The following is a 12,312-nucleotide window of genomic DNA, read 5'->3' as shown; positions in this document are numbered from 1 at the left end:
CAATGTCATTAATCATCAGAAAGATGCAAATTAAAACCACAATGAGGTACCACCTCACAGCTGCCAGAATGGTCACCATCAACAAATCATCAAACAACAAGTGTTTGCGAGGGTGTGGTGAAAAGGGGAATCTAGTACATTGCTGGTGGGAATGCAGACTGGTGCAGCCACTATGGAAAACAATATGGTTTACCTCAAAAAATGAAAAATTGAACTTTCATTTGACTCCGTGATCCCACTTCTAGGAATATACCCTAAGAAGCCTGAAACACCAATCAGAAAGAATATATGCACTCCTATGTTCATAGCAGCATTATTTACAATAACTAAGATCTGAAAACAGCCCAAATGCCCATCAGTAGATGAGTGGATAAAAAACCTGTGGTACATTTACACAACAGAATACTCTGCAGCTCTAAAAAAGGAGGATCTCTTATCCTTCGAAACAGGGTGGAGGGACCTGGAGAGTATAATTGCTAAGTGAAATAATCCCATCAGAGAAAGACAAGTATCACATGATCTCACTTATAAGGGGAATCTAATGAACAAAATAAACCGATGAACAAAATAGATGCAGAAACATGGAAGCAGGAAACAGACTGATGAATCACAGAGGAAAGGGGGGGAGGACAGAAACATATTAACAAAGAAACATATGCTTATATGCATAACCAGTGGAGACAGACAATAGTGCCATGAAGGTAAGGGGGAGGGAGTGGAGTGGAAGGGTTAATGATGGAAAGAAGGGGTACATCTGTAATATTTTCAGCAATAAAAATAAATAAAAAAAACAAAGGTGAAAACAATATTAATTTTTATAAAAATAAAATATCTGAAAAAAATTAAGTATCGGGAATATAGCAAAGTACCCAAAATACTTTTGTGAGGTTAGTATATACTTTTTGTAACCCCTCCCAAAAAAATCTAATAAGAATGGTAAGAGAGGGAGGGGGGAATCAGTGGGGGGTGAAGGAGAAACATCTGTAACAGAAATAAATTAATTAATTAAAAAAATGAAGGGTAAAAGAATAGAACATTTAAAGTTGCATATATTTATAAACTTAGATACACAAATTTTAAATAAAATATTAGCAACATAAGACCACTGTAATATTTTAAGTGCCTTATGATTAAATTGAATTTCTATTAAATAATTAAGAATGATTTTTCAATAGAAAATATACTATCTATAATCAGTACATTAACAGATTAAAGGAGAAAATTATATGATAGTCTCAATAGATGTAAAAGAATTGATTAAATAAAACATTATTTTATGATAAAAACTCTCACTAAACTACAGATTGAGGAAATCTTTTTAACTCAATGAAATGTGTGAATAAATTTCTTATCACAAGCATCTTATCTAATTATGAAAGATTAAAAATAATTCTTTAATTTTATTATTTTATTTTTCAATTACAATTGACATTTAATATTACTTTACATTAGCCTCTGGTGTTCAGCATATTTGTTAGACATAAAATTTATGAAGTGCTCCTCTGATAGTTCTAGTACCCACCTGGCACCGTACATAGTTATAGCAATTTTATTGACTATATTCCCTATGCTGTACTTTATATCCCCATGACTATTCTATAACTACCAATTTATACTTCTCAATCTCTTCACCTCTTTCTTTCATCTGGCCCCCAATACCCCTCCCAGCTGGCAATCCTTAGTTTCTTCTCTGTGTCTATGAGTCTGTTTCTATTTTGTTTGTTTATTTTGTTCTTCAGATTTCACATATAAGTGAAATTATATAGTTTGTCCTTCTCTGCCTGTCTTATTTCACTTAGCATAATACCCTCTGGTCCATCTATGGTGTTGCAAATAGTAAGATTTCATTCTTAATCATGACTGAGTAATATTCCATTGTGGATATGTACCATTTCTTCTTTATATATTCTTCTATTGATGGGCACTTAGTTACTTCCATATCTTGGATATTGTAAATAACACTGCAATGAAGATAAAGTAGCATATATCTTTTTAAATCAGTGATTTGGATTTTTTCAGATAAATACCCAGATGTAGAATCTCTGGGTCATAATGTAGTTCAACCCCTTATTTTACTTATGTTTATTATACTGCTTCTACTCACCATTGAAATGAAGAAAGTCTAATAAAAAAAGAGAAATTCAAAATTAAACTAAACTTACACTAGTCCCATTTTATTTGCAGAGTATACTTTCTAAGACGCCCAGTGGATGCCTGGAGCCATAGAGAATACTGAACCCTACATATACTGTGTTTTTTTCTGTACATACATACCTATGATAAAGCTTAATTTTTAAATTAGGCACATTAAGATATTAATAACAATAAATAGTGGTAAAATAGAACAATTATAACAATATATAAGGGTTACTACAGTATAAGCATTGTGATAATATGACAGTCATTCTGATAACTAAGACAACTATTAAGTGACAAAATAGTGGGTAGCATATACAGTGAGGATACACTGGACAAAAGGATGATTCCTGTCCTGGGCAGAATGAAGCAGTACAACGCAATATTTCTTCATGCTACTCAAAACAACATACAATTTAAAACTTATGAATGATTTATTTCTGGTATTTTCTATTTAGTACTTTTAGACCACATTTGACTATGGTAACTGAAACTGCAGAAAGCAAAACTGCAGCCAAAGGGGAAACTACTGTATAAAGAACATAAGAAAGAAGCAAAATTGTCATTACTCACTGTCCATACAATTGTTTTTACAGCAAATCAAGAAGAATTTGTATAAAACAGTGACAGATATTAAAAAGGTTAAGCAGTTGTTGTTTCTTTTAAATTTATTTATTTATTATTTGTTACAGATATTTTACCTTTTTTACCCCATTGGCACCCCCCTACCCAACCCACCCCCACCCCATCCCGGGTTAGTTGTCCATGTCCATTGGTCATGCATACATGCATAATAGTTCTGTGGTTTATCTCTTCCCACCTCCCCCAACCCTCTTCTGAGGGATGTCAGTCTGTGCCCTACTTCCATGTTTCTGGGTCTATTGTATTCCTCAGACTGTTATGTTCATTATATTCCATACATATGTGAGATAATGTGGTATTTGTCTTTTTCTGATTGGCTTATTTCACTTAGGATAATACTTTCCAGGTCGCTCCATGTCCTCTCAAAGGATAAGAGATCTTTCTTTCTTACCGCTGCATAGTACTCCATTGTGTATATGTACCACAGCTTTTTTATCCATTCGTCTACTGATGGACACTTGGGCTTTTTCCAGATCTTAGCTATTGTACATAGTGCTGCTATGAACATGGGGGTACATATATTTTTCCTGAATGGTGTTTCAGGCTTCTTAGGGTATATTCCGAGAAGTGGGATCACTGGGTCAAATGGAAGTTCAATTTTTAATTTTTTGAGGTAACACAATATTGTTTTCCATAGTGGCTGCACCAGTCTGCATTCCCGCCAGCAGTGTGCTAGAGTCCCCTTTTCTCCACACCCTCGCCAACACTTGTTTGATGATTTGTTGATGGCGGCCATTCTGACAGGTGTGAGGTGATACCTCATTGTTGTTTTAATTTGCATCTCTCTGATGATTAGTGATGTTGAGCATTTCTTCATATGTCTCTTGGCCATTTGTATGTCCTGTTTGGAGAGGTGTCAATTCAGCTCCTCTGCCCATTTTTTAATTGGGTTCTTTGTCTTCCTTTTGTGGAGTTATATGAGCACTCTATATATATTGGAAATTAACCCCTTATCTGATACATCATTGGCAATGATGTTCTCCCATACAGTGGGTTGCCTTTCCATTTTGATGATTGTTTTTTTTTTGCTGTGCAAAAGCTTTTTAGTTTGATGTAGTCCCATGTGTTCATTTTTTCCTTTGTTTCTGTTGCCTTAGGTGATGTATCAGTGAAAATTCTGCTCCGTATGATGCCCAAAATTTTGTTGCCTACATTTTCTTCTAGAATTTTTATGGATTCACGGGTCACATTTAAGTCTTTTAACCATTTTGAGTTTATTTCTGTATATGGTGTAAGTTGATGGTCTAGTTTCATGTTTTTGCATGTAGCTGTCCAATTTTCCCAACACCATTTATTAAAGAGGCTGTCTTTACTCCACTGTATGCTCTTGCCAACTTTGTCAAATATTAATTGAGCATATTGCTTTGGGTCCATTTCTGGGTTTTCAGTTCTGTTCCACTGGTCTATATGCCTGTTCTTTTGCCAGTACCAGGCTGTTTTGGTTACAGTCGCTTTGTAGTATAACCTGATATCTGGTATTGTGATCCCACCTACTTTGTTCTTCTTTTCAAGATTGCTGTGGCTATTCGGGGTCTTTTTTGGTTCCATATGAACTTTTGAAGTATTTGTTCGAGTTCTATGAAATATGTTGTTGGTATTTTGATGGGGATTGCATTGAATCTATAGATTGCTTTGGGTAGTATGGACATTTTAATGATGTTCATTCTTCCAATCCATGAACAGGGTATGTGCTTCCACTTTTTTATATCTTCCTCTAATTCTTTTTTCAATGACCTGTAGTTTTCTGCGAAAAGGTCCTTTACTTCTTTGGTTAAGTTTATTCCTAGGTATCTTAATTTTTTTGGTGTGATGGTAAAGGGGATTGTTTTTTTCAGTTTCTCTTTCTGTGAGTTCATCATTGGTGTACAAGAATGCCATTGATTTCTTGACGTTAATTTTGTATCCTGCTACTTTGCCAAATTCATTTATTAAGTCTAGTAAATTTTTGATGGAGTCTTTAGGGTTTTCTCTGTATAATATCATGTCATCTGCAAATAATAACAGTTTCACTTCCTCCTTTCCAATTCGGATCCCTCTTATTTTTTCTTCCTGTCTGATTGCTGTTGCTAAGACTTCCAGTACAATGTTAAATAAGAGTGGCGAAAGTGGGCATCCCTGTCTTGTTCCTGTTCTTAATGGGAATGATTTAGTTTCTGTCCATTGAGTATGATGTTGGCTGTAGGTCTTTCATATATGGCCTTTATTATGTCGAGATATGATACCTCTATTCCCACATTGCTGAGCGTTTTTATCGGAAATGGATGCTGGATTTTGTCGAATGCTTTTTCAGCATCTATTGATATGATCATGTGGTTTTTATTCTTCATCTTATTTATGTCGTGTATCACATTTATTGATTTGCAAATATTGTACCAGCCTTGCATCACTGGAATGAATCCCACTTGGTCATGGTGAATAATTTTTTTGATGTATTTCTGGATCCAATTTGCTCATATTTTGTTCAGGATTCTGGCGTCTATGTTCATCAGGGATATTGGCCTGTAGTTTTCTTTCTTTGTAGTGTCTTTTTCTGGTTTTGGAATTAGAATTACGTTGGCCTCATAGAACGTGTTTGGAAGTCTTCCTTCTTCTTGAATTTTTTGAAATAGTTTGAGAAGAATGGGTGTTAGTTCTTTTTTGAATGTTCTGTAAAACTCCCCTGTGAAGCCATCTGGGCCTTTTGTTTGCTGGAAGAGTCTTGATTACCTCTTCAATTTCCTTAGTTGTTATTGGTCTGTTTAAGTTTTCTATCTCTTCTGGCTCCAGTTTTGTGAGTCTGTGTGTTTCTAGAAATTTGTCCATTTTGCTTAGATTGTCGAATTTGTTGCCATATAGTTGTTCATAGTAGTTGTTAACGATCTTTTGTATTTCCGTGGTGTTAGTTGTTACTTCTCCTCTTTCATTTCTGATTTTGAGTATTTGGGTTCTATCTCTTTGTTTCTTGGTGAGTCTAGCTAAGGGTCCATCAATCTTGTTTATCTTTTCAAAAAACCAGCTCTTTGTTGCATTGATCCTTTGAATTTTTTTTTTTTTTTTGGTCTCTATGTCATTTATTTCTGCTCTGATCTTTACTATTTCCTTCCTTCTACTTGCTCTGGGGTTTTCTTTTAGTTTGCTTGCTAATTCGTTAAGTTGTGAGGTTAGACAGTCAATTAGAAATTTTTCTTGTTTTTTGAGGTAGGGTGGTAGTGCTATGAACTTCCCTCTCAGAACTGCTTTCGCTGCATCCCATAGATTTTGTGTTGTTGTGTGTTCATTTTCATTGGTTTCCAAGAACTTTTTAATTTCTTCCTTGATCTCCTCGGTGACCCATTCATTGTTTAATAACATGCTATTTAGCCTCCATGTGTTGAAATGTCTTTGCATGTTCTTGTTGCAATTGATTTCTAGTTTCATGCCATTGTGATCTGAGAAGATGCTTGATATGATTTCAATCTTCTTGAACTTGTAGAGATTTAGTTTGTGACCTGTCATGTGGTCTATCTTTGAGAATGTCCCATGTGCACTTGAGAAGAATGTGTATTCTGTAGCCTTGGGGTGTAATTCTCTGTAGATATCTATTAAATCCATTTGGTATAGTGCTTCGTTTAGTGTCTCTGTTTCCTTGCTAATTTTTTTGCCTCGAGGATCTATCCAGTGCTGTCAACAGGGTGTTGAAGTCCCCTGCTATGATTGTATTGTTGTCGATTTCTCCTTGGAAGTCCTCCAGAAGATTTTTAATATATTTTGTGCTCCTATATTGGGTGCATATATGTTTATCAAGGTTATATCTTCCTGTTGGATAGATCCTTTCAATATTATGTAGTGGCCTTCTTTGTCTCTATTTATGGTCTCATTTTTAAATCTATTTTATCAGATATGAGAATTGCTACCCCAGCCTTTTTTTTGCTTTCCATTTGCTTGGAAAATTTTTTTCCATCCCTTCACTTTCAACATATGTGAGTCTTTTGTTGTGAGGTGGGTCTCTTGTAAACAACATATAGACGAGTCATGCTTTCTTCTCCAATCAGCTACTCTGTGTCTTTTTATGGGAGCATTCAATCCATTTACATTTAAGGTGATTATTGATATGTACTTATTTATTGCCATTTTTGTTTAGTGTGGTTCTATTTTTCTTCCCATTTCTACTGCTAATTACAGCAGTCCTTTTAACATTTCTTGCAGTGCTGGTTTGGTGCTAATATATTCCCTTAGCCTTTTTTTTTGTCTGGGAAGCTCTTTATTTGATCTTCTATTTTGAATGATAGCATTGCTGGGTAGAGTAGTCTTGGATTTAGATTCTTGTTTTTCATGACTTTGATTAGTTCATGCCATTCCCTTCTGGCCTGTAGTGTTTCTTGTGAGAAGTCAGCTGAGAACCTTATGGGGTTTCCTTTGTAGGTAACCTGTTGCTTATGTCTTGCTGCTTTTAGGATCCTCTCTTTGTCTTTAATTTGTGGCATTTTAATTACTATGTGTCTTGGTGTGGGCCTGTTTGTGTTCTTCTTACTTGGGACTCTCTGTGCTTCTTGAACTTGAATGCCTTCTTCCTTCACCAAATTAGGAAAGTTTTCTGTCACTATTTTTTTGAATATATTCTCTATCTCTTGCTCATTTTCTTCTTCTTCGGGGACTCTTATGAATCGAATATTATTACGTTTCCAGTTGTCCCATAGTTATCTTAAGCTGTCTTCCTGTTTTTTAATAGTTTTTTTCTTTTGTTTTTCTGATTGGTTGATTTTTTTTTACCCTGTCTTCTAATTCACTGATCTGGTCCTCAGCTTCCTCTACTCTGCTTTTTAAACCTTCCCATGTGTTTTTCATTTCTGATATGTCATTTTTTATCACTTCTTGATGGTTTTTAATTTCCAGTTGGCTTATTTTCAGTGTCTCTATGTCCTTACTCATGCTGTTCAGCTTCCTCAAGATCATGGCTCTGAATTCTAGCTCTGTTATCATGCCTAATTGCTCCACATTGATCTCATCTTCAGTTGAGGTCTCTTGCTCTTTCGTTTGGCTTCTGTCTCTGTGTTTCACCATTTTGGCTACCACTGTGGGCTTTGGAGCCTGTCAAGTTTTTCCTGTGGGTGTTGGTGTTCTGCTCTTTGTGGCTCCCTCTCCTGTGTTTAGATGAGCGAGGGAGGACCCATGTTAAACACCACTGTCAGGTCTTACTTTCCTCCTTAAAGTTGCCAGCCCAGGAAAGGTACTGTTATCCTCTAGCTTTTTGCCTGGAGGCTAGCATTCGAGGTTACTTGATGAGTTTTGGGTTGTCAATTGATTGAAAAACTCCCTCAGGTACTCAGCACAAGGGGCTTTCAAGAGTGTGGGGCAGATGCTGGTTGTTAATGAGCTTCAATTAGCACTTCAATGGCCCACAGGGTGGGGTTGGATCTCTGTGCCAGGGGCTGCTGTCTCTCCCCAGAGCCCTGGGCAGGAGCAATGTGGCCACCGTCCTGTGTGGCTGGCACTCAGCAAACACTCTGAGTGCCCTACAAATCCCAAGTGTCCTGAAAAAGTTCCAGTCCAGTCCACCCTCCCTCTGCTGGAGCCCAAGGTTAGTGGCTGTGGCTGTTTTAGCCTCTGTTCCAGCTCTGCACTGTGGAGCCGCCTGGGAGTGTAACCCGAGGGCGCCACTCCCAGCTGGGGCCGCTGCCGAGATGCCGACCTTGGGCTCCCAGCCCCAGTCTTGCGCCTTCGCAAGCCTACAAGGATGGAGTCAGTGTCCCTCGTTATATGGTCCTCGCAAGCTGCTTTTCTGTTGCTTTTTCCCGTCAGTTTGTCTGTGTTATAGTTGTAATTCCAGTTTGGTTCTGGGAGATGGTCTGTCTAGCTTCCGTTCACTCCGCTGCCATTTTTTTTTCTCTCCCGTTAAGCAGTTTTTGTTTACACAAAATCAATAAGACAAAAATGAATAATTGTTCTAATCCAAAACACTGACAATACAAATTACTTTTGAGGGTACATAAGAACAGTAGCTCTCATTCTTTGCTGGTGGGAGTGAAAATGTTACAATGACTTTGGAAAACAGTTTGTCAGTGTCTTACAAAATTAGCCATATTTTTACAGTATTATTCAGAAATAGTTCCTCTTGGAATTTACTCGAAAGAATTCAAAACATATGTCCATATAAAAACCTACACTTAGCCCAGCTGGTGTGGCTCAGTGGTTGAGTGTCCACCCATGTACCGAGGTCACCAGTTTGATTCCTGGTCAGGGCACATGGTCAGGTTGTGGGCCAAATCCCCAGTGGGTGGCATGCAGAAGGCAGGCAACCGATGTTCTCTGTCATTTTTCTATCTCTTTTTCCCTTTCCCTTCCTCTCGTTCTAAAATCAATAGAAAAACATTTTTAAAAAATCTGCAATTGAAATTCATAGTAGATTTATTTATAATCACCCAAAACTGAAATCAGCCAAGATGTCTTTTAATAGGTGAGTGAATAAAAAGCTGGTACATCCATACAATGAAATAATATTACACAAAAATAAAAAAAAAACATGAACCATCAAGCCTTTAAAAGACATGAATGATTTTTAAATGCATATTGCTAAGTGAAAAAAGCCAGTTGAAAAGCTTACATATTGTATGACTCAAAATATATGATATACTGGAAAAGGCAATAATTTAGAGATAGTAAGAAGGGAAGTACTTGTCAATTCAGGGTGAAAATGGGAGAGTGAAGAATAAGTAAAGCACAGGGAATTTTTTAGTCTATGAAACTATGCTGTGTGATACTGTAATGGTAAATATATAATACTATGCATTTATCAAACCTTACTGAACTTCACAGGACAGAATGGAGACTATAAGACTAAAATAAAAGCAGTTACATATGAGTACTGTACTCTAGTGGATAAACTTATTTTTCACAGGGATACTAGTTAACAATTTTGATACTGTATATATACACACACACACACACATATATATGTATGTATATATATACACACACACATATATATATACACACAAACATATATATGTATGCACACACATATATCTGATACCATATATATACACACATATATGAGTATATATATGTGTGTGTGTGTGTGTGTGTGTGTGTGTATATATATATATATATATATATATATATATATATATATATACTGAAAATGAAGAGGTGAATAAATAGATGGTGTATGGTGGGAACTAGATTCCTCACTGTTAGAGTGGGAGTTCACAGATAAGGAAGGCTAGAATATTACATGTGATAATAGATTACTGTTGGAGACATAAGTATGAACTCATGTTTTTCTTAATACAAATACAGATGTTGGCTGGTGACACAGAAATATTTATAAGTGTGTGACTATAACATGGGTTAGTATACATACACATAATTCCTGCTCTGTCAGCTGTGTGAACCTAAAAACAACAACAAGCCAAAAGCAATGAATATACTTAGTATCCATTATTGCTTTCTAAACCATTTCCAACTAATGTAACCAGAGATTTTTTTGAAAAACAGCTGGTTTAAGAACTGGGTCAGTAGCCCTAACTGGCTTGGCTCAGTAGTTAGAGCATCGGCATGCAGACAAGGGAGTCCTGTATTCAATTCTGGCCAAGGGCATGTACCTCAGTTCCAGATTGTCCCTGGCCTCGAATGGGGTTGTGTGGGTGGCAACCAATCAATGTGTCTCTCTCAAATTGATGTCTCTCTCTCTCTCTCTCTCTTTCCCTCCCACTCTGTCTGAAGATAAATGTAAGAATATCCTTGGTGAAGATTAAAAAATAATAATAAAATTTAAAAAATAACTGAGTCAGAGGATATACAATTTGGCTTAGAATATCTTATAGAGTCAGAAATTAAGGAAGCGCTAAAAAATATCCCTGATGATAGGAATATGTGAACACAGGGGCTATCTGAGAGAGGTCCTAATAAAAATTACTGGAACAATTTGAAAACAATATGAATAAAGTGGTATTGGATTAGAACACAAAGAATGAAATATTCATGAGTCTATACTGATACAAATAAGTGATTGAATATATAAATAACTGGAGGAGAATAAATAAATATCCCATTCAGATAATTTGCAAATAATTTATGTAGACACTTTACCCTCAAAAAGGTCAAGTATAACTCCTCAAATTAAGGGAGATTCTATAGGTAAGAACTTTCTTCCAAAGAGTACAATACAGAAGTGGGAAAGAAAAGAATAATTTTACAGCGGAGAAACCTGACTACCACTATGTCAAGCATGTATTCAATATCATCATAATCAGTGATAAGTCAGAATAATTCTATATACCCTTGATATGATTTGATAAAAACAACATTTTCCCTATATGGTCTTCCTTTAAAAATTCATAGTTCCAATAAATTTATAAGAAAAATATAAGATAAATCTCAGTGGAGGAACTTTCTATAACATACCTAAGCATTCCTCAAAGCCATCAAAGTCAAGGAGAGTTTGTAAAACTCTCACAACAAAAAGGAGCCTAATAAGACATGCTTATTAAATGTACTGTTATGTTTTGGATTCAATCCTAAAATAGAAAAAAAATACATTATGTAATAACCAAGGAAAGTTGAATAAGTCATGGGCTTAGTTAATAATAATTTATCAAAAATGGTTTCATTAGTTGCAACAAAAGTACCATCCTAATATGTGGTATAAACACTAGGGAAAAAATGTGTCCAGAATATGGGAACTCTCTGTACTGTTTCCACAATTTTTCTGTAAATATATAATTTCTAAAAACAAAGTTAGTTTAAAAATAAAAATCAATTAATTTTCATATAATTTCAATATAAGACATAAAATGTGTTTGTTTGTTTGTTTTTAAGAAGTAATTTACAATAGCGACAGACACAGCAAAAGAAACAACCGTCAAAATGGAAAGGCAACCTACTGTGTGGGAGACCATAATTGCCAATGACATATCAGATAAGGGGTTAATTTCCAATATATATAGAGTGCTCATAAAACTCAACAAAAGGAAGATAAAGAACTCAATTTAAAAATGGGCAGATGACCTAGACACCTCTCCAAACAGGACATACAAATGGCCAAGAGACATATGAAGAAATGATCAACATCACTAATCATCAGAGAGATGCAAATTAAAACAACAAGGAGGTATCACCTCACACCTGTCAGAATGGCTGCCATCAACAAATCATCAAACTACAAGTGTTGGCGACGGTGTGGAGAAAAGGGGACTCTAGTACACTGCTGGTGGGAATTCAGACTGGTGCAGCCACTATGGAAAACAATATGGTGTTACCTCAAAAAATGAAAAATTAAACTTCCATTTGACCCAGTGATCCCACTTCTAGGAATATATCCTAAGAAGCCTTAAACACCAATCAGAAAGAACATATATAATCCTATGTTCATAGTAGCACTATTTACAATAGCTAAGATCTCAAAACAGCCCAAGTGTCCATCAATATATGAGTGGATAAAAAAGCTGTAGTACATTTACACAATGAGATACCAAGCAGCTGTAAGAAAGAAAGAGTTCTTATCCTTTGAGAGTACATGGAGGGACCTAGAGAACATTATGCTAAGTGAAACAAGCCAATCAAAGAATGACAAATATC

The sequence above is a fragment of the Molossus molossus genome, unplaced genomic scaffold, assembly GCF_014108415.1.
Source record: "Molossus molossus isolate mMolMol1 unplaced genomic scaffold, mMolMol1.p scaffold_m16_p_2, whole genome shotgun sequence".
Lineage (NCBI taxonomy): Eukaryota > Metazoa > Chordata > Mammalia > Chiroptera > Molossidae > Molossus > Molossus molossus.
This window is presented reverse-complemented; position numbering follows the sequence as displayed.